The sequence below is a fragment of the Procambarus clarkii genome, chromosome 22 (genome assembly GCF_040958095.1).
Source record: "Procambarus clarkii isolate CNS0578487 chromosome 22, FALCON_Pclarkii_2.0, whole genome shotgun sequence".
NCBI classification, from domain to species: Eukaryota; Metazoa; Arthropoda; class Malacostraca; order Decapoda; family Cambaridae; genus Procambarus; species Procambarus clarkii.
Window position 1 is genome coordinate 6,390,081 of NC_091171.1, and position 25,646 is coordinate 6,415,726.

At 48.5% G+C, this 25,646-nt stretch overlaps 1 long non-coding RNA gene across 1 annotated transcript in view; it reads left to right on the forward strand.

The window, feature by feature from the left end:
- LOC138367586 (uncharacterized) overlaps nucleotides 1-25,646 on the forward strand; it is a 129,732-nt gene that overhangs the window by 67,784 nt on the left and 36,302 nt on the right. The window contains exon 3 of the long non-coding RNA XR_011229375.1: nucleotides 21,996-22,029. This is a non-coding gene — a long non-coding RNA (uncharacterized lncRNA). The remainder of the gene's footprint in view (nucleotides 1-21,995; nucleotides 22,030-25,646) is intronic.

The window sequence follows — 25,646 nt, forward strand, 5'->3', positions numbered from 1 at the left end:
AGGAAGTTTTAAAGTTCAATTTAAAGTTCAACACGTTTTAAATATCAGGAATTTCCTTTTCAGTTTTATTAAACAATAGATTTTATACAAAATTTGAAAATATCCTGAGTTACTTTACAATTTATTGATATATTTTAGTTTTGTTTTGTTAGTTTTATAAGACTGTAATATCAATATAGGTATAGGTTAAGTACTAATTGTAATTAAGAAGCAATAAAATGCTTATCTTCAAACACTAAGAAGGTTAGGTTAGGTGGTGGTTGTCTATTCAGTTTTTTCAGGTAAACTCAAATATTCACAATATATTTGACAATACGGTTTAATGCTAAGTGAAAATAAGTACAATTTCTGACTTATGAATAGTACATAATTGCACTTGTGCTGTTACATTTACCTCCCCATTTTTGGAGGACGGGCTGGGTAGTGGTGGCGTGTCTGGAAGAGAGACGCCCTCCTGCGACCAGGGTCAAGACATCAAAGGAAGATGCCAGCTTGCTGGGGTTCTGGGAGTTGTTGTTCTCCCCTGGGCCGACCCGAGGCCAGACTTGAAGAGAGAAGAGCAACTGCAGGCTCTTCCCTACATCTTGTAAGACTGCGTCACAACTGGCTACATAACCTTTACCATGTGTGTGTTCTCTAACATCTACGGTCACATTACGCGACATGACCTTCCTGGCTGTTGACGTTGGCATGAGGCAGAAGAGGAACGTTTTGTAGTGGTGCTACAGGTGCTCTGAGAGAGAACTATCAACATCAGAGGCCCGAGACTGTTCAACACGCTTCCACTACACATAAGGGACATAACTGGCCGACCCCTCACAGTGTTCAAGAGAGAACTATCAACATCAGAGGCCCGAGACTGTTCAACACGCTTCCACTACACATAAGGGACATAACTGGCCGACCCCTCATAGTGTTCAAGAGAGAACTATCAACATCAGAGGCCCGAGACTGTTCAACACGCTTCCACTACACATAAGGGACATAACTGGCCGACCCCTCAGTGTTCAAGAGAGAACTATCAACATCAGAGGCCCGAGACTGTTCAACACGCTTCCACTACACATAAGGGACATAACTGGCCGACCCCTCACAGTGTTCAAGAGAGAACTATCAACATCAGAGGCCCGAAACTGTTCAACACGCTTCTACTACACATAAGGGACATAACTGGCCGACCCTTCACAGTGTTCAAGAGAGAACTATCAACATCAGAGGCCCGAGACTGTTCAACACGCTTCCACTACACATAAGGGACATAACTGGCCGACCCCTCAGTGTTCAAGAGAGAACTATCAACATCAGAGGCCCGAGACTGTTCAACACGCTTCCACTACACATAAGGGACATAACTGGCCGACCCCTCACAGTGTTCAAGAGAGAACTATCAACATCAGGGCCCGAGACTGTTCAACACGCTTCCACTACACATAAGGGACATAACTGGCCGACCCCTCACAGTGTTCAAGAGAGAACTAGATAAGCACCTCCAAAGGATACCTGATCAACTAGGCACGTAGATCGTACGTCAGGCTGCGAGCAGCCGCGTCCAACAGAAGTTGACTAGTTGAGCAACGAGGAGGCCTGGTCGACGACCGGGCCGCCGGGACGCTAAGCCCCAGAAGCACCTCACGGAAACCTCCCCCCTGACAGTGACTCGCTGTCTTCTGTTGCTTAGGTACTCCCTAATCCAATGGAGTACCTTTCCTTTCACTCCTACCTGCATCTGCAGCTTTTGCACTAGACTCGTGTGTGGTACTGTGTCAAAGGCTTTCTGGCAATCCAAAAATATGCAGTATGCCCACCCCTCTCTTTCTTGCCTGATTTTTGTTGCCTGGTCATAGAATCCTTTGAGGCAGGACTTGTCATCCCTGAACCCATGTTGATGCTGTGTTACAAAGTTCTTTCGCTCCAGATGCTCCACTAGCTTTTTTCGCACAAACTTCTCCATCAGTTTGCATGGAATGAAAGTTAGGGACACTAGCCTGTAGTTCAGTGCCTGCTGTCTATCCCCCTTCTTGTATATCGGGACTACATTAGCCATCTTCCAAAATTTTTGGCAGTTCCCCTATTACCAGTGATTTGTTATATTCTATGGAGAGTGGCAGACACAATGCTCCTGCTCCTTCCTTTAGTATCCAAGGGGAGATTCCATCCGGGCCTATAGTCTTTGTCACATCCAACTCTAGCAAAAGCTTTCTTACATCCCCACTGGTAATCCTAAACTCTTCTAGTCCTAGTGGTGCCTGGTTAACTATTCCCTCTCTTATCTCTGGAATTTCTCCTTGCTCTAAAGTGAAGATCTCCTAGAATTTCTTACTCAGTTCCTCACACACTTTCTTGTCGTTTGTAGTGAATCTGTCTGCCTCTATCGCCAGTTACATTACCTGTTCCTTCACTGTTGTTTTTCTCCTGATGTGGCTGTGCAGCAATTTAGCTTGAGTCTTTGACTTGCTTGTTATGTCATTTTCGTATTTGCCCTTCTGCCTCTCTTCTCAACCTGACCACCCTGTGTGTGTGTGTATGTGTGTGTGTGTATTCAGTTAGTTGTATTCACTTAGTTGTGCTTGCGGGGGTTGAACTCTGCTCTTTCGGCCCGCCTCTCAACTGTCAATCAACTATTACTAACTACTATTTTTCCTCCACACACACACACACACACACACACACACACACACACACACACACACACACACACACACACACACACACACACACACACACACACACACACACACACACAAAAGAATCATTCAGAACTTTGTATACCACATATGTCAGGCCAATCCTGGAGTATGCAGCCCCAGCATGGAGTCCATATCTAGTCAAGGATAAGACTAAACTGGAAAAGGTTCAAAGGTTTGCCACCAGACTAGTACCCGAGCTGAGAGGTATGAGCTACGAGGAGAGACTACGGGAATTAAACCTCACTTCGCTGGAAGACAGAAGAGTTAGGGGGGACATGATCACCACATTCAAGATTCTGAAGGGGATTGATAGGGTAGATAAAGACAGTCTATTTAACACAAGGGGAACACGCACAAGGGGACACAGGTGGAAACTGAGTGCCCAAATGAGCCACAGAGATATTAGAAAGAATTTTTTTAGTGTCAGAGTGGTTGACAAATGGAATGCATTAGGGGGTGATGTGGTGGAGGCTCACTCCATACACAGTTTCAAGTGTAGATATGACAGAGCCCGATAGGCTCAGGAATCTGTACACCTGTTGATTGACGGTTGAGAGGCGGGACCAAAGAGCCAGAGCTCAACCCCCGCAAACACAACTAGGTGAGTACAACTAGGTGAGTACACAGGTGGAAACTGAGTGCCCAAATGAGCCACAGAGATATTAGAAAGAACTTTTTTTAGTGTCAGAGTGGTTGACAAATGGAATGCATTAGGAAGCAATGTGGTGGAGGCTGACTCCATACACAGTTTCAAGTGTAGATATGATAGAGCCCAATAGGCTCAGGAACCTGTACACCTGTTGATTGACGGTTGAGAGGCGGGACCAAAGAGCCAGAGCTCAACCCCCGCAAGCACAACTAGGTGAGTACACACACACACACATGATGTGTTTGCGGATGACGCAAAGTTGATGAGAAGAGTTGTGACAGATGAGGATTGCAGGATCCTCCAAGAGGACCTGAACAGGTTGCAGAGATGGTCAGGGAAATGGCTACTGGAATTCAACACGAGCAAATGTAAAGTTATGGAAATGGGACTAGGAGATAGGAGACCAAAGGGACAGTACACAATGAAGGGGAACAGCCTACCTGTGACGACGCGCGAAAGAGACCTGGGTGTGGACGTAACACCTAATCTATCTCCTGAGGCACATATAAATAGGATAACGACAGCAGCGTACTCTACACTGGCAAAAGTTAGAACATCATTCAGAAACCTAAGTAAGGAGGCATTTAGGGCGCTTTACACTGCCTACGTGAGGCCAGTCTTAGAGTATGCCGCCTCATCATGGAGTCCCCATCTGAAGAAGCATATAATGAAACTGGAAAAGGTTCAGAGGTTTGCAACGAGACTCGTCCCAGAGCTACGAGGGATGGGGTATGAGGAGCGCCTGAGGGAACTGTGCCTTACGACACTAGAAAGAAGAAGGGAGAAGGGGGACATGATAGGAACGTATAAAATACTCAAGAGGGATTGACAGAGTGGAAATAGATGAAATGTTCACACGTGATAATAACAGAACGATGGGACATGGGTGGAAACTGGAAACTCAGATGAGTCACAGAGTTGTTAGGAAGTTTTCTTTTAGCGTGAGAGTAGTGGGGAAATGGAATGCACTTGGGGAACAGGTTGTGGAAGCAAATACTATTCATAATTTTAAAACCAGGTATGATAGGGAAATGGGACAGGAGTCATTGCTGTAAACAACCGATGCTCGAAAGGCGGGATCCAAGAGTCAATGCTCGATCCTGCAGACACAACTAGGTGAGTACACACACACACACACACACACACACACACACACACACACACACACACACACACACACACACACACACACACACACACACACACACACACACTTACGAGGAAAGGCTGCGTGAGATGCACCTCACGACACTTGAAGACAGAAGAGTAAGAGGAGACATGATCACATGATCTCTTCCCTGTGGGGCCCGTGGCAGTCTTCCCTGTGGGGCCCGTGGCAGTCTTCCCTGTGGGGCCCGTGGCAGTCTTCCCTGTGGGGCCCGTGGCAGTCTTCCCTGTGGGGCCCGTGGCAGTCTTCCCTGTGGGGCCCGTGGCAGTCTTCCCTGTGGGGCCCGTGGCAGTCTTCCCTGTGGGGCCCGTGGCAGTCTTCCCTGTGGGGCCCGTGGCAGTCTTCCCTGTGGGGCCCGTGGCAGTCTTCCCTGTGGGGCCCGTGGCAGTCTTCCCTGTGGGGCCCGTGGCAGTCTTCCCTGTGGGGCCCGTGGCAGTCTTCCCTGTGGGGCCCGTGGCAGCCTTCCCTGTGGGGCCCGTGGCAGCCTTCCCTGTGGGGCCCGTGGCAGCCTTCCCTGTGGGGCCCGTGGCAGCCTTTCCTGTGGGGCCCGTGGCAGTCTTCCCTGTGGGGCCCGTGGCAGTCTTCCCTGTGGGGCCCGTGGCAGTCTTCCCTGTGGGGCCCGTGGCAGTCTTCCCTGTGGGGCCCGTGGCAGTCTTCCCTGTGGGGCCCGTGGCAGTCTTCCCTGTGGGGCCCGTGGCAGTCTTCCCTGTGGGGCCCGTGGCAGTCTTCCCTGTGGGGCCCGTGGCAGCCTTCCCTGTGGGGCCCGTGGCAGCCTTCCCTGTGGGGCCCGTGGCAGCCTTTCCTGTGGGGCCCGTGGCAGCCTTTCTTGTGGGGCCCGTGGCAGTCTTCCCTGTGGGGCCCGTGGCAGCCTTCCCTGTGGGGCCCGTGGCAGCCTTTCCTGTGGGGCCCGTGGCAGCCTTTCCTGTGGGGCCCGTGGCAGCCTTCCCTGTGGGGCCCGTGGCAGCCTGCCCTGTGGGGCCCGTGGCAGCCTGCCCTGTGGGGCCCGAGGCAGCCTGCCCTGTGGGGCCCGTGGCAGCCTTCCCTGTGGGGCCCGTGGCAGCCTGCCCTGTGGGGCCCGTGGCAGCCTGCCCTGTGGGGCCAATGTAAGACTGGTGAACCTATATTGAATGAGGAATCTTAAAGCTGTTCAATAGAGGATTTGATGGCTATTAGAACAATTTACAGATCGTTTTAGAATACATTGTTATTCTCCGTGGCTGTAGAATAGGTCGAGTTAGTCAGTCGTTGGCCGGGAGAGCAAGGCTCAGAATACATATATTAGCTGTCACTCAGACTCACCTCTTTGTGTGTACTACACCGCTACCTTTGATGGTAAATAGCATTAGGTAGGAGAGCCGGTCTTTATATTAATGAGTAATATCATTTGTTATCTCTGACACCTGTCACTCACGCTCCCTGCGGGTTGTTCAGTAATTAAGCTAGACGAGTCAAGTTATATTTTAAAGAATTTACTAACGATTAACAAGACCTTCGAGCCTATGGGTGTCCAATACTATTGTATGTTACCACGAGTCTTTGAATAATAAAAACACTTATATAAATCGTTCTGACGGGGACAGACAGCCTGTGTACCTATATTCGTTAGGTTTATATCGAGCTCCTTCTAAGGACGAACCGCTGACCCACCGCAATAAAAACACATAAGAACATAAGAATATAAGAACAAAGGCAACTGCAGAAAGCCTATTGGCCCATACGAGGCTGTTTCTATTTATAACTACCCAATCCCACTCATATACATGTCCAACCCACGCTTGAAACAGTCGAGGGACCTCCCCTCCACTACGTTAAGGCTGGAAAAAGTGCAGAAGTTTGCAGCGAGACTCGTCCCAGAGCTACGAGGGATGAGGTACGAAGACAGACTGAAGGAACTAAACCTGACAACGTTAGAAAGGAGGATGGAGAGGCGGGGACATGGTACAGACGTATAAAATATTTAAAGGTATTGACGGGGTGGAAACAAAAGAATTATTTAAATGGATATCAAGCAGAACAAGAGGACACAGGTGGATGCTTGAGACTCAGATATGTCATAGAGATGTTAGAAAGTTTTCCTTTAGCGTGAGCGGGTAGTGAGTAAATGGAACAACCTAAAGGGGCAGGTTCTTGAGGCTAACTCTATTCATAACTTTAAAAGCAGTTATGATAGAGAAATAGGTCAAGAGTTAGACAACCAACGGCTAGAAAAACGGAGTCCGTGAGCTAGAGCTCGATCTTGCAGGCACAAATAGGTGAGCAAACACACACACTACGTATTACCAATCCTGGAGTATGCGGCCCCAGCATGGAGCCCGTACCTTGTCAAGCACAAGACAAAGCTGGAAAAAGTTCTGATGTATGCCACAAGGCTGGTCCCAGAACTAAGAGGCATGAGTTACGAGGACAGGCTGCATGAGATGCACCTCACGACACTGGAAGACAGAAGAGTAATGGGAGACATGATCACTACCTACAAAATTCTAAAGAGGAATTGACAGGGTAGATAAGAATAAACAGTTTAACACTGGTGATACGCGAACAAGGGGACACAGGTGGAGACTGAGTACCCACATGAGCCACAGGGACGTTAGAAAGAACTTTTTCAATGTCAGAGTAGTTAACAGATGGACTGCATTAGGCAGTGATGTGGTGGAGGCTGACTCCCTGAGTTCAAATGTAGATATGATAGAGCCCAGTAGGCTCTGGAATCTGTACATCAATTGATTGACGGTTGAGTGGCGGGACCAAAGAGCCAGAGCTCAACCCCGGCATGCACCATTAGGTAAGTACACACACACTGGTGTGTGGGGGATCTGGTAGCTGAGTGGACAGCGCGCGGGACTCGTAATCCTGTGGCCCGGGTTCGATATCCGGCGCTGGCAGAGACAAATGGGCAGTTTCTTTCACCCTGATGCCCCTGTATTTACCTAGCAGCAAATAGGTACCTGGGAGTTAGACAGCTGTTACGGGCGACTTCCTGGTGTGTGCGTGTGTGTGGAGAAAACAAATAGTAACAGTTGATTGATTGACAGTTGAGAGGCGGGCCCAAAGAGCCAGAGCTCAACCCTCGCAAGCACAACTAGGTGAGTACACACTAAATTTACATGCATGAATGGAAGTAAATACCGTTGTTGGTGTCCTATGGTTCACATACTCTCATGCTCGCTCGCTCGCTTGCTCTTTCTGTGTGCTCACCTAGTTGTGCTTGCGGGGGTTGAGCCTTGGCTCTTTGGAGGGCTAGGTCCCAGGGTTTTCTCCTATGCAAAATAAAGATAAAAAAACACATCTAGTATCGGGCCCCTGCGAAAGGGAGATGGAACTTTCACCGATGACAACAAAGAAATGAGCGAGTTACTGAGGAAGCAGTACGACTCTGTTTTCAGCGAGCCATTAAACGCACTAAAGATTGATAACCCAAATGAATTTTTCATGGATATGATACCAACATCAAATCATATATCAGACGTCGCCCTATCCCCACTGGATTTTGAAGAAGCCATAAACAGTATGCCTATGCACTCTGTACCAGGCCCGAATTCTTGAATTCTATATTCATCAAGAACTGTTAAAAAACCACTATCGCAGGCCCTTCACATTCTGTGGAGACAAAGCGAAGATACTGGCGTTATCCCTGATATACTAAAAAACAGCAGAGATAGCACCACTCCATAAAGGAGGAAATAATGCAGAAGAAAAAAATTACAGACCGATAGCACTAACATCACACATCATAAAAATCTTTGAGAGAGTGCTAAGAAGTAAGATCACAAAATACATGGAATCACAGCATCTCCATAACCCCGGACAACATGGTTTCAGAACAGGGCGCTCTTGCCTGTCACAGTTCCTGGACCACTATGACATGGCATTAGATGCTATGGAAGACAAACAAAACGCTGATGTAATTTACACAGATTTCGCAGAAGCCTTCGACAAATGTGACCATGGTGTTATTGCACATAAAATGCGTTCAAAAGGAATTACCGGGAAAATAGACAGATGGATCTACAATTTCCTGACTAACAGAACCCAATGTGTAATAGTCAACAAAATAAAATCCAGCCCATCAACCGTGAAGAGCTCAGTCCCCCAGGGTACTGTGCTTGCTCCAGTACTTTTTCTCATCCTCATATCGGACATAGGCAAGAACACAACCTATAGCACTGTATCATCCTTTGCAGATGACACTAGGATTTTCATGAGAGTTGGCGACATAGAGGACACGGCAAACCTCCAATCAGACGTAAATTAGGTCTTTCAATGGGCTACAGAAAATAATATGGTGTTTAACGAGGATAAGTTCCAGCTCATGCGCTACGGAAAAATTGAAAATATAAAAACGGAAACCACGTACAAAACTCAGGCAAATCATAACATAGAACGAAAAGGCAATGTAAAGGATCTGGGTGTACTCATGTCGGAAGACCTTACCTTTAAAGAACACAATAAAGTAGCCGTCACAACTGCAAGAAAAATGACAGGTTGGATAACAAGAACCTTCCACACTAGAGATGCTATACCGATGATGATACTTTTCAAGACGCTAGTGCTCTCTAGAGTGGAGTACTGCTGCACAATGACAACCCCTTTCAAAGCTGGAGAAATTGCTGACCTGGAGAGCGTGCAGAGATCCTTTACTGCTAGAATCCACTCAGTAAAACATCTAAACTATTGGGACCGACTAAAGAGCCTAAATCTGTATTCTCTTGAGCGCAGGCGGGAGAGATGCATAATAATTTACACGTGGAAAATATTAGAGGGGCTGGTCCCAAACCTGCACACAAAAATAACACCACATGAGACCAGAAGGCATGGCAGGATGTGCAGAATACCCCCGTTGAAAAGCAGAGGTTCAATAGGTACTCTTATCAACATCAGAGGCCCGAGACTGTTCAACACGCTTCCACTACACATAAGGGGCATAACTGGCCGACCCCTCACAGTGTTCAAGAGAGAACTATCAACATCAGAGGCCCGAGACTGTTCAACACGCTTCCACTACACATAAGGGACATAACTGGCCGACCCCTCACAGTGTTCAAGAGAGAACTATCAACATCAGAGGCCCGAGACTGTTCAACACGCTTCCACTACACATAAGGGACATAACTGGCCGACCCCTCACAGTGTTCTAGAGAGAACTATCAACATCAGAGGCCCGAGACTGTTCAACACGCTTCCACTACACATAAGGGACATAACTGGCCGATCCCTCACAGTGTTCAAGAGAGAACTTGATAAACACCTCCAAAGGATACCTGATCAACCAGGCTGTGACTCATACGTCAGGCTGTGAGCAGCCGCGTCCATCAGCCTGGTTGACCAATCCAGCAACGAGGAGGCCTGGTCGAGGACCGGGCCCCGGGGACGTTGAGTCCCGAAATCATCGCAAGGTAAGGTAATATCTGGTTGATGGGGTTCTGGGAGTTAGTCTACTCCCCCAAGCCCGGCCCGAGGCCAGGCTTGACTTGTGAGAGTTTGGTCCACCAGGCTGTTGCTTGCAGTGCCCCGCAGGCCCACATATCCACCACAGCCCGGTTGGTCCGGCACTCCTTGAAGAAAATAATTTAGTTTTCTCTTGAAGATGTCCACGCTTGTTCTGGCAATATTTCTTATACTCGCTGGGAGGACGTTGAACAACCGCGGACCTCTGATGTTTATACAGTGTTCTCTGATTGTGCCTATGGCACCTCTGCTCTTCACTGGTTCTATTCTGCATTTTCTTCCATATCGTTCACTCCAGTATGTTGTTATTTTACTGTGTAGATTTGGGACCTGTCCCTCCAGTATTTCCATGTGTATATTATTTGGTATCTCTCTCGTCTCCTTTCTAGTGAGTACATTTGGAGAGCTTTGAGACGATCCCACTCCCGTCCTTCCGTGGCCTCCCGGGTGAGAGACGCACATCTTGCCTCCTTGCGTCCTGTGTTGCTTCAGCTGTCTAGGCACCCATGGTCTCCTTCGTCTCCTCCCCTTCTATACTCCTTTCCCTGTTTGTGCCTGCCTCCTTTCCTGTTGCTTCTCCACCTCCTCTTCCTGCTGCCTCTCCGCCTTCTCTTCCTGCTGCCTCTCCGCCTTCTCTTCCTGCTGCCTCTCCGCCTTCTCTTCCTGTTGCCTCTCCGCCTTCTCTTCCTGCTGCTTCTCCGCCTCCTCTTCCTGCTGCCTCTCCGCCTCCTCTTCCTGTCGCCTCTCCGCTTTCTCTTCCTGCTGCCTCTCCGCCTTCTCTTCCTGCTGCCTCTCCCCCCCTGCCCCTTCTCTCTGCATCTTCTTTTCAGCTTTCTCCGCCTGCCTATCATCCCTGGCCGTAGGCACAATCAGAGAACACTGAGTATGAGGGGTGCACGGCCCTTCAAGTTACTCCTACTAAATATAACAACTATTGTTGGAACACAGGGGCAGGTGTTCAAGAGGCAATTGACCAAGTTCCTGTACAAAGTGCCGAACCAAATGGGTTGTAGTGTATATGTGTTCCGCTCCACGCCAGCAGCCTGGACGAGATCCTGCAGTCACAACTACAGGACCTATGGCACATGGACGAGGAAGTACCTACGGGAAGTACTAAGCCAACAACAGCCTTTGAGTTTAACTACAAATAAACTTCTCACTACAACCACGTGCCTTCCGCTGCCTCTTGGCGGCCTCTCGCACCTCTCTCAACACTGCCTCGTTCTTTTTGTATTATTTGTACCAGTTTCATCAGTTGGTGCTACCCTTGGTGGGGTGGGGCATGTACCCACCTGGCAGTGACTCCACTCACTGTGAGTAGACCAGTCTTCCCTAGACCAGTCTTCCCAAGACCAGTCTTCCCAAGACCAGTCTTCCCAAGACCAGTCTTCCCAAGACCAGTCTTCCCTAGACCACCAATTTTGCTAAGCTGTGTCTTGCCGGAAGCCGTTATCTGTCCCCACTGATAATAAAATCCTCCTTTTTCTGGCCCATGTTTGATGTGTCCAGTGGAGCAGGTGACAGCCGCCAGTACTGGTGCCGGGTCCGCACCCAGTTACTGAACCCATTTTGGTTCAGATTGGCGGCTGGCGAGTTACAGACAAGTGTGGCGTAATTGACCTTGATAGTACCAAGTCGAGCCTGGCCTCAGGCCGGGCCGGGCTCGGGGGAGTAGTAGAACTAACGAAACCCTCTTCAGGTATGCTCCAGGTACCCGGGAGGCGTTGTGCATCTTGTGGAGGTTCAAGAGTGCCCTCGCCCTCGGCCCAGGGGCCACGGGTCGTGGTCACCTGGGCCTAAACTACTCTTATATACCTGGTTGATGGGGTTCTGGGAGTTCTTCTACTGCCCAAGCCCGGCCCGAGGCCAGGCTTGAGAGGCTATACCTAATGTAATTAACAAAACACAAACGCTGTGCGTGTTATGGTGACTTTGTAAACCTCATTTAATCGGCAAAATCTTAGCTAATTTTGATTTTGTTTATGTATTATGTACTTCAAACTGGTTTCGCTGTTTGATCAGCCAGATTGTTGATGCGTTCAGCTCGCAGGCTAGAGTAAGTGTCACGCATCTCGTAGACTAGAGTAAGTGTCACACAGCTCGTAGACTAGAGTAAGTGTCACACAGCTGGCAGGCTAGAGTGTCACGCATCTCGTAGACTAGAGTAAGTGTCACACAGCTCGCTGGCTAGAGTAAGTGTCACACAGCTGGCAGGCTAGAGTGTCACGCATCTCGTAGACTAGAGTAAGTGTCACACAGCTCGCTGGCTAGAGTGTCACACAGCTGGCAGGCTAGAGTGTCACGCATCTCGTAGACTAGAGTAAGTGTCACACAGCTCGTAGACTAGAGTAAGTGTCACACAGCTGGCAGGCTAGAGTGTCACGCATCTCGTAGACTAGAGTAAGTGTCACACAGCTCGCTGGCTAGAGTAAGTGTCACACAGCTGGCAGGCTAGAGTGTCACGCATCTCGTAGACTAGAGTAAGTGTCACACAGCTGGCAGGCTAGAGTGTCACGCATCTCGTAGACTAGAGTAAGTGTTACACAGCTCGCTGGCTAGAGTAAGTGTCACACAGCTGGCAGGCTAGAGTAAGTGTCACGCATCTCGTAGACTAGAGTAAGTGTCACACAGCTGGCAGGCTAGAGTAAGTGTCACACAGCTGGCAGGCTAGAGTAAGTGTCACACACCTGGCAGGCTAGAGTAAGTGTCACACAGCTGGCAGGCTAGAGTAAGTGTCACACACCTCGCAGGCTAGAGTAAGTGTCACACAGTTCGCAGGCTAGAGTGTCACACAGCTCGCAGGCTAAAGTGTCACACAGCTCGCAGGCTAGAGTAAGTGTCACACAGCTGGCAGGCTAGAGTAAGTGTCACACAGCTGGCAGGCTAGAGTAAGTGTCACACAGCTCGCAGGCTAGAGTGTCACACAGCTGGCAGGCTAAAGTGTCACACAGCTGGTAGGCTAGAGTAAGTGTCACACAGCTGGCAGGCTAGAGTAAGTGTCACACAGCTGGTAGACTAGAGTGTCACACAGCTGGTAGACTAGAGTAAGTGTCACACAGCTGGTAGACTAGAGTAAGTGTCACACAGCTGGTAGACTAGAGTAAGTGTCACACAGCTGGTAGACTAGAGTAAGTGTCACACAGCTGGTAGACTAGAGTAAGTGTCACACAGCTGGTAGACTAGAGTAAGTGTCACACAGCTGGCAGGCTAGAGTAAGTGTCACACAGCTGGCAGGCTAGTGTCACACAGCTCGCAGGCTAGAGTAAGTGTCACACAGCTGGCAGGCTAGAGTAAGTGTCACACAGCTGGTAGACTAGAGTAAGTGTCACACCCCAGTTCCTCAGGTACCGTTTAAAGATATTTATCAAGTTCTTGTCTTGAAAATAATTAAGAAGTCTGTTGATAATCTCCCTTAAATTTTGAGTGTGTTTTAAATCCTTATTTTTGCCTCCTAGTCTAGCACGAAATTATTTAGGCCTTAATTTTAGACCGAGTTGCAATATAGACCGAGACAATATAGACCGAATATTGTGCAGCTTTATAGACTTGAAGGGTGTATCCCAGCTCGGTCTTGCTCCAGCTTCCTCGTCTGTCAGCTTATTACCTACCCATCAGGTCCAGGCTCATCTCACAGCCTTCTCTACATTCTCCTGGTCAGCAACTCCCACAGCCGTCACCGGGACACTTATTGTGCAACAGTATTGCATTTTAGATCTATAGTTATCCCTTGACCACATTTTCATTTTATCATGATTTTTTTTTTAAACAATTTATAATCTTCGCTCTCTTTATTCTTACTAATATCAACTCTTGTCCTCTGGTGGCAGTTTTCATGTCAAAATTTGTTATTTGTAGAATTTGTTTATAAATATGTTCACTACATACAGCCATTTGAGTCCAGGAGTCCTCCCTGGACACACAGGAGGCCGGAGAGTCCTCCTGTGAGTGTTGTCAGGTGTTTGCGGGTGTCACAACACCTGCCAGGTATTTTTATATTAATATCTGAGTAGCGAGGGCGTGTGTGTGTGTCCTCACTTGGCACAGCTCCTCATACCCGGAAGTGTAGGCGTCAAACACAAAATATTTTGTTGTGTCTGGCGTGAAACTTTTGCTTCTGAGGAAGAATACTCGTTGGCTTTTGTTTATTTGTTATTCTGCACTACAGAAAATGCATTCGTGAAATAGATTATCATGTTAGATAGAAGGAAAATTATGGCTTGAATATTTTGTTTCACTAATGATATCCAGAAATGTGGAATATAATATAGTCAGCGCTCAAATGTTCCATGGAGACCAGTTTGACATTTGTGGCAGTGAACAATTCCAGAACGAGAAAGTATTGCAAACCTGTCAAATCGAACTTAAAAAAAATAGCTACCTTTTTTGCAGAAGTACCAGTAAATGTCGGATGGATACGAGGCAGTGACAGTAAGAGCGAAGTGTGACTATTGATGTGAATATTACAGACCACAGCCCTGGAGGTGGAGCTGTAGTAGTAATCTCTGGCAAGCACTTCTGTGGCCAGGACTCTGAGGTGGACTCCTAGGGAGCGAGTCCTTTGTTCCTCCTGAGAGAGAGGACGGGGGGGGGGGGGAGTAGGAGGTGGTCCAGATACACAGAGCACTGTATCTGTCTGTATCCATCGACACAGTGACCATGTGTCGATGTGAGAGACAGTTGACACCCTCTCATTAGTCTCCACCCTCTCTTCACCCTCCCTTTCTCTTCCGCCTTTCTTCCTCCCGGGAAGATAATTACAGTACTTCTGATTTTGATTAAGACTGACGGAGACTTGTTAACGAATTGTTTCATCTCCTGTCTGTCTCTCTGTCTGTCTCTCTGTCTGTCTGTCTCTCTGTCTGTCTGTCTCTCTGTCTGTCTGTCTCTCTGTCTGTCTGTCTCTCTCTGTCTGTCTCTCTCTGTCTCTCTCTCTCTCTCTCTCTCTCTCTCTCTCTCTGTCTGTCTGTCTGTCTGTCTGTCTGTCTGTCTGTCTGTCTGTCTGTCTGTCTGTCTGTCTGTCTGTCTGTCTGTCTGTCTGTCTGTCTGTCTTTCTCTCTCTCTCTCTCTCTCTCTCTCTCTCTCTCTCTCTCTCTCTCTCTCTCTCTCTCTCTCTCTCTCTCTCTCTCTCTCTCTCTCTCTCTCGTTCTCTCTCTCTCTCTCTCTCTCTCTCTCTCGTTCTCTCTCTCTCTCTTTCGTTCTCTCTCTCTTTCGTTCTCTCTCTCTCTCTCGTTCTCTCTCTCGTTCTCTCTCTCGTTCTCTCTCTCTCTCGTTCTCTCTCTCGTTCTCTCTCTCTCTCGTTCTCTCTCTCTCTCGTTCTCTCTCTCTCTCGTTCTCTCTCTCTCTCTCTCTCTCTCTCTCTCTCTCTCTCTCTCTCTCTCTCTCTCTCTCTCTCTCTCTCTCTCTCTCTCTCTCTCTCTCTCTCTCTCTCTCTCTCTCGTTCTCTCGCAATTGAGGAAAAAGTCATGTCTAATTCATGTCGTAATTTCTGAATCAGTAGTTATACATTACGGATTGACACAGTTACAGTTGAGAGGCGGGACCAAAGAGCCAAAGCTCAACCCCCCCCCCCCCGCAAACACAACCTGGCGAGTACACATCATAACCAAAATATCGGTTCTATATTGTTTTTGTTTACCATCGTGATTTTGTTGACATACAATAGTTATGTTGTATTAGTTATGTTGTATAAACACCCCTTAAGAATATTTGTTTACGGGCACTTGGTAGGTTAGGTAAGCCGGACAGGCTGCCAACACCAACAGGCTAACTGGTCATGTTCCTTAGTGTGGTCGGAGAGTGGTTCAGCAGGAGCTGTGGTCACTTTCCCTTCCGTACAGTCGTGTTCCCTCACTCACCTTCCTCACGGCCGTGTTCCCTCACTCACCTTCCTCACGGCTGTGTTCCCTCACTCACCTTCCTCACGGCTGTGTTCCCTCACTCACCTTCCTCACGGCCGTGTTCCCTTACTCACCTTCCTCACGACCGTGTTCCCTCACTCACCTTCCTCACGGCCGTGTTCCCGCACTCACCTTCCTCACGGCCGTGTTCCCTCACTCACCTTCCTCACGGCCGTGTTGCCTCACTCACCTTCCTCACGGCCGTGTTGCCTCACTCACCTTCCTCACGGCCGTGTTCCCTCACTCACCTTCCTCACGGCCGTGTTGCCTCACTCACCTTCCTCACGGCCGTGTTCCCTCACTCACCTTCCTCACGGCCGTGTTCCCTCACTCACCTTCCTCACGGCCGTGTTCCCTCACTCACCTTCCTCACGGCCGTGTTCCCTCACTCACCTTCCTCACGGCCGTGTTCCCTCACTCACCTTCCTCACGGCCGTGTTGCCTCACTCACCTTCCTCACGGCCGTGTTCCCTCACTCACCTTCCTCACGGCCGTGTTGCCTCACTCACCTTCCTCACGGCCGTGTTGCCTCACTCACCTTCCTCACAGTCGTGTTGCCTCACTCACCTTCCTCACGGCCGTGTTCCCTCACTCACCTTCCTCACGGCCGTGTTGCCTCACTCACCTTCCTCACGGCCGTGTTCCCTCACTCACCTTCCTCACGGCCGTGTTCCCTCACTCACCTTCCTCACGGCCGTGTTCCCTCACTCAGCCCCGTCGACCGGCCGCCATTTTTCACAGCTTTTTTACGGTCACGTTATTTCTTCAGTCCATTTACTGGGTCGCTATTACTCGTTCCCTGTTCCTCCCTCCCCGTCCCTTTTCCCTTCTCTCCCCTACCTTTCCCTTCACCCTCTACCTTTCCCTTCTTCCCCTTACCATTCCCTTCCCTCTATCATTCCTTTCTCCCCAACACACACACATTTCCTCTTTCACACTCTTTCACTCCCCTCACCAGCATACACCCTCCCCTCACACACCCCACACCCTCCCCTCACACACCCCACACCCTCCCCTCACACACCCCACACCCTCCCCTCACACAAGTACACAGAGAATGACAAAGAGGTGTGTGACGATCTCAACAAGAGGTTCTAGGAGGTCTTCACAGTAGAACGAGGAGAGATCCCCCGCTTCCAGGTTTCTGACCAGGTCTGGAGCGAGTAATAAACCAAGCAGTTTTGGAAGGGTTCGAAATTTCCAGAGATGAAGTTAGGAATGTTGGCTCTGGACGTGAGAAAGACTGCTGGCCCTGAGGGAATCTCACCCTGGGTACGGAAAGAGAGTGCAGAAGCACTTTGCTTGACACTCTCCAAGGTATATAATAGTCACCACTGCTTTTCCTTATTCTCATATCTGATATAGACAAAAATACAAGTCACAGCTTCGTATCATCCGTTCATGCAGATGATACAAAAATCAGCATGGAAATTACCTCTGCTGAAGACATTGAAAAACTACAAGCAGATATTAATAAAGTTTTTGACTGGGCAGAAGATAATAACATGATTTTAACTGGTAAATTCCAGGTACTCAGGTACGATAAAAATGAGAACCTTAAACAGGGTACCTTAAACAGGGTACCTTAAACAGGGTGCCAGGTTAATACAGGGTACAAAACACAATCAGATTTGCCCATAGTTGGAAAGCAGAATGTCAAGGATTTGGGAATAATGTCTGACGATCTAACGTTTAGGGAGCATAACCAAGCAAATATTGCGTCAGCCAGAAAAAATGACAGGATGGATTACGAGAACTTTCAAATCCAGGGATTCCATCACAATGGTTGTACTCTTCAAATCATTTGTGCTGTCTCGTCATGAGAACTGCTCAGTACTCAAACCCCCCCCCCCTCCCTTTCAGAGCAGCAGAGATGCTGAAATAGAGGGAATACAGAGAACATATACGGCACGCATAGACGTGATAAAGCACCTAAATTATTGGGATTGTCTCAAAGCTCTCCAAATGTACTCACTAGAAAGGAGACGAGAAAGATACCAAATAATATACACTTAGAAAATACTAGAGAGCCAGGTCCCAAATCTATACACTAAAATAACAACATACTGGAACGAAAGATACAGAAGAAAATGCAGAATAGAACCAGTGAAGAGCAGAGGTGCCATAGGCACAACCAGAGAACACTGTATAAACATCAGAGGTCCGCGGTTGTTCAACGTCCTCCCAGCGAGCATAAGAAATATTGCCGGAATAACCGTGGACATCTTCAAGAGAAAACCGGATAGTTTTCTTCAAGGAGTGCCGGACCAACCGGGCTGTGGTGGGTATGTGGGCCTGCGGGCCGCTCCAAGCAACAGCCTGGTGGACCAAACTCTCACAAATCAAGCCTGGCCTCGGGCCGGGCTTGGGGGAGTAGAACTCCCAGAACCCCATCAACCAGGTAACATGGTCACTTTTTTCCAAGACTTACCTCGTGATGAACTACAGTATAGTGGTATGTGACGGTCATACCACGCTGAAAACACGGCTTCTCCAGGTATGCAGAGGACGTCGGCGAACTCCAGGGTGACAGGAACGCTAGTAAATAAAAAGTTGAACATAAACAAATGCAAATTCTTTATCTTGGGTGAAAAGACAAGTGATGCGGTATACCACATCAATAATACAGTCACTGATAGTTCTAATTGTGAGCGAGGCTCGAGTATAATGGCGAGAGACACACTGAGACACACACACCGAGAAACCAAGACAAGACATGAACCAAACATGAATATTATCCTTCAGGGACACTCAGTACTGGTGAAGACCCACTTGTACTACACCGACCAGTTCTGGTCCCCGGGCCACACACTGGACATCATGAGACACCACACTGAAGAATGACAAGGCTGATAATACCTAGTGTCGGGCACCTTTCCCACGGAGATACACTCAAGTCTTAGTTAAATTAGCCCCCAAGGGGGAGTTTACTGGAGAGCGTCACTCATTCTGTGAGTGAGCACGTGCAACAGAAAGGAACCAGCTGGGTTGTCCTTCCTCATGCGACTGATAATGTGTACTGAGTGGAGAGGAGTACCAGAGTGGTTGACAACACTCGCCCCCTCCCCCCCATCCCGTGCTCGCCGCCCCCCCCCCCCCCCATGCTCGCCGCCCCTATGCCCGGGGAGGGAGACAGCCAGCTGGACTTCACTCACAGTTCTGATTTACTGCTACTTGTCCTCATTAAGGCCGCCGCCACCATCGCCGCCCTCCACACCCGCCTTGTGCCTTACACAACACTCAACACCTGGAGCCAGAGGGATAACAATGGGGAGGGATAACAGTCTAGGTAAAATATAAAAAAAATCAAATAAGTTAGAAATAGATAAGAAGTAAGGCTAGCAAGAAAGGAACTATGAAGCATGTGTAGCAGGACAAGCAAAGTTAAATCCTAAATGTATTTGTTTCAGCTTTATCCAACATTATGACAGGACAGGTCTGACTACCTGTTTACCTACCAGTCAGTTAACAGATTTATAATGACAAAGAAATTAGTAATATTTTAAATAAATACTTTGTCTCTGTATTTACTAGAGAGGAACTTAACCTTATGCTTTAAGCTGAACAAATATATATTCGTGGTGAAGAGGACAGGATGACTAGTGGTTACCAGGGAGGAAGTTATTAAGCAAATAGAATAAATTGAGGTCAAACAACTCTTCAGGCCCAGATGAAGTGCTTGCCAGGGTACTTCAAGAATGTAAGGAAGAGCTTTGTGAGCCCCTGTCTTGTATGTTCAAGAAATCATTAGAATTAAGAATTAAGAAGAATGCGAATTAAGACAAAGCCTTGGGACACTCCGCTTACAATGGTTTCCCACTCTGGCTCATATATATTACCTCTTTATTTCCTTTGATTTAGCCATGCCATTATCCTGTTTGAGATAGTACCGTTAACGTCTATCTTTCTAACCAGTCTGCCGTTTGGCACCGGATCAAAAGTGTTGTTAAAGTCGAGGTAGACAATGTCACAATCCTTTCCACTATCAACTGCCTCAATGTGCTGGAACAGAATGAAAGCAAATTTGTGGACTCTGAGCGGCCCTGAGTAAAACCACAATGTGGATTAATCTATATTTAATAATCTATATTAATCTATATTTTAAAGATGTTGTCGAATGGCCTTTGCAAGCATTGATTCAAACAAATTTCCCACATTAGAAATGTAGCTAATTGGTCGATAGTTCAATGCAAATGATGTCTCTTCTTAATTCTCTAAGGTAGACAAGGGTACCACCTCGAGGTAACGGTCACCATTACCCTTAAATAAATAGAAGGCAAATTGGTGAGGCAGGAACTGGGTGATTTATAATACAATCTTCTATTATTAGCCACTATTTTATAGCAACAATTCTGATTGCTTTATTTGTTAATGTATTCTTTAGTGGCTCTCTGAGCTCTTCCTCATTAACCAGCTGCCTTCACTCTTATAGCAGGAGGGAGGGAGAGGGAGAGGGAGGGGGAGGGAGGGAGGGAGGGAGGGAGAGGGAGGGGGGCTAGGAAGGGGGATGGACGAGGAGGAGGGGGGGGGGTCGTGTAAACAAACACTTAGCCTTATGGGATGCTCAAGCTCCATCATGGTGCATTATCTCCAGTGTGACAGGCGGTGTAGGGGCAGTACTTGGTGCAGGGCACGGTGTAGGGGCAGTACTTGGTGCAGGGGAGGGTGTAGGGGCAGTACTTGGTGCAGGGCACGGTGTAGGGGCAGTACTTGGTGCAGGGGAGGGTGTAGGGGCAGTACTTGGTGCAGGGCACGGTGTAGGGGCAGTACTTGGTGCAGGGGAGGGTGTAGGGGCAGTACTTGGTGCAGGGGAGGGTGTAGGGGCAGTACTTGGTGCAGGGGAGGGTGTAGGGGCAGTACTTGGTGCAGGGCACGGTGTAGGGGCAGTACTTGGTGCAGGGGAGGGTGTAGGGGCAGTACTTGGTGCAGGGCACGGTGTAGGGGCAGTACTTGGTGCAGGGGAGGGTGTAGGGGCAGTACTTGGTGCAGGGGAGGGTGTAGGGGCAGTACTTGGTGCAGGGGACGGTGTAGGGGCAGTACTTGGTGCAGGGGAGGGTGTAGGGGCAGTACTTGGTGCAGGGGAGGGTGTAGGGGCAGTACTTGGTGCAGGGGAGGGTGTAGGGGCAGTACTTGGTGCAGGGGAGGGTGTAGGGGCAGTACTTGGTGCAGGGGAGGGTGTAGGGGCAGTACTTGGTGCAGGGGAGGGTGTAGGGGCAGTACTTGGTGCAGGGCACGGTGTAGGGGCAGTACTTGGTGCAGGGGAGGGTGTAGGGGCAGTACTTGGTGCAGGGGAGGGTGTAGGGGCAGTACTTGGTGCAGGGCACGGTGTAGGGGCAGTACTTGGTGCAGGGGAGGGTGTAGGGGCAGTACTTGGTGCAGGGGAGGGTGTAGGGGCAGTACTTGGTGCAGGGCACGGTGTAGGGGCAGTACTTGGTGCAGGGGAGGGTGTAGGGGCAGTACTTGGTGCAGGGGACGGTGTAGGGGCAGTACTTGGTGCAGGGGAGGGTGTAGGGGCAGTACTTGGTGCAGGGGAGGGTGTAGGGGCAGTACTTGGTGCAGGGGAGGGTGTAGGGGCAGTACTTGGTGCAGGGGAGGGTGTAGGGGCAGTACTTGGTGCAGGGGAGGGTGTAGGGGCAGTACTTGGTGCAGGGGAGGGTGTAGGGGCAGTACTTGGTGCAGGGCACGGTGTAGGGGCAGTACTTGGTGCAGGGGAGGGTGTAGGGGCAGTACTTGGTGCAGGGCACGGTGTAGGGGCAGTACTTGGTGCAGGGGAGGGTGTAGGGGCAGTACTTGGTGCAGGGCACGGTGTAGGGGCAGTACTTGGTGCAGGGGACGGTGTAGGGGCAGTACTTGGTGCAGGGGACGGTGTAGGGGCAGTACTTGGTGCAGGGGACGGTGTAGGGGCAGTACTTGGTGCAGGGCACGGTGTAGGGGCAGTACTTGGTGCAGGGCACGGTGTAGGGGCAGTACTTGGTGCAGGGGACGGTGTAGGGGCAGTACTTGGTGCAGGGGACGGTGTAGGGGCAGTACTTGGTGCAGGGGACGGTGTAGGGGTTAAGTCCTCTCACAGTAGTTGGGTCCTCTCATTTGTGTAACCGTGTCGAGCTCCCTGAACTTTTCCTAGTTAAAATTTTTGTTTTTTGTTTCAGGTTGGTGGTCGAGGTTTGAGCTGCATACTCAAGGGTAGGTATTATGTACGTGGTATAGCCTTCCCATCATCGTCGCAAGGTAACCGCAAGGTAAGGTTCCCATGCCACTTGTTAATGATCTTGAAGGCCACTAGGATGTTTGCCAGTTTGTTGTTATTCTGGTGTTGTTGTTTGCTGATGTGTTTTATGGAGGCCTACGGGCAGTTGCAAGCAACAACAGCCTGTTGGACCAAGTTAGTCGAACCTGGCCTCAGGCTGGGCTCGGGGAGTAGAATAACTCCCGAGTCTCTCAATGCAAGATCCAGGTACGAGGCAACTTTGGAATTATATATATATATATATATATATATATATATATATATATATATATATATATATATATATATATATATATATATATATATATATATATATATATATATATATATATATATCCCGATCTTGCTCGTTCTCTGATAGAAGGTATCTTCTTTTATCATGCATTTTTTGTGTAATTTTCTCATTGGTGTTCCTATCCTCGTAACTTTGTGTTCGTCATGATTACATGTAAGTCAGCAGGAGTCGTACACAGACAATGACACCATTTATAGTACCGTTTCATCCACATGCACACAGAGATCACAATAGCCTGATACATCAAATGAACACATTCACAAGGGCCGTGATGAGGTATTTATTGATAGGTTCGATCCCTCATCACGGCCCGTGTGGATTTGACCGTTTCATCATTTACAGATGAACTAAAAAAAATTGAGAGTAGACAGTATAGAGGACACGGTAAACCTTCAGTCTGATGTAAATCAGGTCTTTCAAAGGTAGGAACTCTTGGTAATGTAATCTACACGTGGAAAATATTAGAGGGGCTGGTCCCAAACCTGCACACAGAAATAACAGCACATGAGACCAGGAGACATGGCAGGATGTGCAGAATACCCCCGTTGAAGAGCAGAGGTGCAACAGGTACTCTGAGAGAGAACTATCAACATCAGAGGCCCGAGACTGTTCAACACGCTTCCACTACACATAAGGGACATAACTGGCCGACCCCTCACAGTGTTCAAGAGAGAACTATCAACATCAGAGGCCCGAGACTGTTCAACACGCTTCCACTACACATAAGGGACATAACTGGCCGACCCCTCACAGTGTTCAAGAGAGAACTTGATAAACACCTCCAAAGTTTACCTGATCAACCAGGCTGTGAGTCATGCGTTAGGCTGCGAGCAGCCGCGTCCAACAACCTAGTTGATCAGACCACCAATCAGGAGGCCTGGTCGAAGACCGGGCCGCGCGGACGTTGATCCTGGGAAGCAACGCCAGGTAATGTAAGGTTCCAGCTTGCTGAGGTACAGCTCCCTGAGCCTCGTCTCCTTGGCTCAGGGATGGGTGTTGTATGCTCGTGTGTGTTTTGTTTCTGATAGAGTTCAGTTCCTGAGCCTATTATGTGCCTCTGTAACCCTTTCCACCACCGCCCACGAGATGGGTATGGGGTGCACAATAAAGAAAGAATCAATTAGAATACTGTGTATTTATTGATAGTAACTTTGGAAAGGTTTCATGGCCTATAAACAACGGCCAGATGTGAAAGGCGGATTTTTCTTTGAATTTTCGTTCGAATTTTACCCCTGTAAGGTATTGTGGGCTTTTAATTTCACTGATGGCTTTTGGTTCCGTGTCCTTTGTCTTAAGGGTTTAAAATGGCTCTAGTTTTGCCTCGGTATTACATATTTCTTAAATCAGTCTTTCTTTTCATTCTGGGAGAGTGTGGAGCGTTGAGTCGTTCAGCGGCTCACTTTTGTCCATCTGTAAATGTAGTGTATTTACACTACATTTACCTTGTAAAGTGTACCTTGAGAACACTTCCCGCGGTATAAGTAGCTCATGAAGCCGTCGTCTGGCTCCAGGGTAACACACACACTTTTGCTGCCCGAATCCACTCACTTGAACACCTAAGTTATTGGGACCGCTTTTAGTTTTATATCTGTATTTCCTATAGCTTAGGCGAGATAGATAATTGACGTGGAAAATACTATGAGGACTGGTTCCAAATCTGCTCATGGAAATAACACCACAAGAGACCAGGGGGCCAGATTCACGAAGCAGTTATGCAAGCACTTACGAACCTGTACATCTTTCCTCAATCTTTAGCGGCTTTCTTTGCAATTATTAAACAGTTAATGAGCACCGAAGCACCAGGAGGCTGTTTATAACAATAACAACAGTTGATTGGGAAGTTTTCATGCTTGTAAACTGCTTAATAAGTGTAACCAAAGCCGTCGAAGATTCAGGAAAGATGTACACGTTCGTAAGTACTTGCGTAACTGCTTCGTCAATCTTGCTCCAGGAGGCATGGCAGGATGTGCAGAAAGCCCGGTTGACAAGACGAGGGGCAACAGGTACGCTGTGGGAGAACTCTAATCATCATCAAGGGGCTCTTCAGCACCCTCTACACCCTCTACACATAAGAGGCATAACCTCTCGTGGTGTGTAATAGCAGCCCATCCTCGTGTTGAGGTAGTACTTATAGTAACGACGACCACCATAATATATATATACCGACGTACAGCGAGATTAGAAAGGAGAAATCGGCACTGTTGAGTTAGACAAACCGGAAAACTATTTTTTACTTGAGTTGCAAAGATAAATTAACTAACCTTCCTAGGCCTATTGCACGATACCTAAGGCCTAATATAGTACATATGTGTACTATACTTAGCCTAGGAATATTTAAGTGTGCTTTTTAGCTTGATTTTGTTTTAACTTTATAAAGTGAATAGTACAAAGTTCTGCTATGTAATTGCTTAGAACGGCAATCTTTGTACTACGGTGCTACTATCTAAACACGAAGATCGGTTGTTAACAGAGAACTTGATAAACACCTCCAAAGGATACCTGATCAACCAGGCTGTGATTCATACGTCAGGCTGCGAGCAGCCGCGTCCAACAGCCTAGTTGACCAGACCACCAACCAGAAGCCTTGTGAGAGACTGGGCCGCGCGGACGGTGATCCTCGGCACCGCAAAAAGGTAACTACAAGTTATATTGAGCTATTAGCCTTCCCTTCTGGTTTGACTCGTCTCATGGAACGGAAGATCCGAGATGATATTGATCTGACTTTCAAGTTAGACGACACATTTGTGTTTGACTTGTGTCAGTGAAGTGACTTGTTTTGGCATGTGTAAGTTATAGACTAGCGCGTCGCTCGTAAAGGGCGAGGAAGAGTCCATCTTTCTCATGAACATTTTGTGCCCCCTGTGTTTATCTTGTGGCGCCTCTGATGTCAAGTCACCTTACACACATTATCTTCCCAGCGTCAGTACGGACGCGATCTGTTGGTCTCCAGCTGATCTATATCTATTACCGAGTGATTTGTCAGGGAATTAGGCAGGCGGGTTCTCTACGGACGGGTACGCCTGCTGGGGCCTGGTTGAGGCCTGGTTGAGGCCTGGTTGAGGCCTGGTTGAGGCCTGGTTGGGGACTGCTTGGGGACTGCTTGGGGACTGCTTGGGGACTGGTTGGGGCCTGGTTGGGGCCTGGTTGAGCCTGGTTGAACCTGGTTGGGCCTGGTTGGGGCGTGGTTGAGCCTGGTTGGGGACTGGTTGGGGCCTGGTTGGGGCCTGGTTGAACCTGGTTGGGGACTGGTTGAGCCTG